Source organism: Mus caroli, unplaced genomic scaffold (assembly GCF_978045245.1).
Source record: "Mus caroli unplaced genomic scaffold, Mus_caroli_1 scaffold_38, whole genome shotgun sequence".
NCBI classification, from domain to species: Eukaryota; Metazoa; Chordata; class Mammalia; order Rodentia; family Muridae; genus Mus; species Mus caroli.
Genome location: NW_028227293.1, coordinates 827,319 through 828,058, shown reverse-complemented (window position 1 = coordinate 828,058; position 740 = coordinate 827,319).

The following is a 740-nucleotide window of genomic DNA, read 5'->3' as shown; positions in this document are numbered from 1 at the left end:
TTTATTTATTTATTTATTTATTTATTTATTTATTTATTTAGTCTTTAGTTCCCATCTCTTTCCTGAACTGACTCATAATGGTACCTTCATCAATGCCTTCGGAGGCAAGAATTGTTTTACTGTTCATTTCCAATTGAATACTTTCCAAACTATTAACCAATCAAGTAAAAAATAAAATTAGTTAATAAGATCATCGTTGTCTCAGATCTTACTTGGAAACCATGTGATGACTGCAGTTATTGGTACAGTAAAGGAGAGATGATATAAAATGTTTTGGTGATATTCTTCCAAAGGAATATTCTGCCAGGACTGTTGAGAAAGGTTGTTTCCATCCACTGTTGTTACTAAATTTGTACTAAGTTTAAGATTGTAAGAAAGTATTTGCCAATTTGAGTTGGTTTTCTAATATTAACAACAGAGTCCAGATGACAACAGTAAATAAGCTTTCTCTCTCCTTTCAGCTCTGGTGTATTGTGCTTCATTTTGTAGACACTGGTAATCCTCTCTTCATCTTTCTGCAAATGTCTGCCTCTTGAAAATTTATGATCTGGTCTACCATAAAACGCCTAGTGTTTTTCATTGATATAGTATGTGATCAGTGGTTTACATCTCAGTAGGACTACAACAGAGCCAAGTATAGATAGATAGTGAAACTTAATTTAGTTTCATGTGCCCAAATCAAGGCTTGTTTCTCCATTCCTACTTGATACTTAGTTATACTAGGTTAAATATAAAGTTAG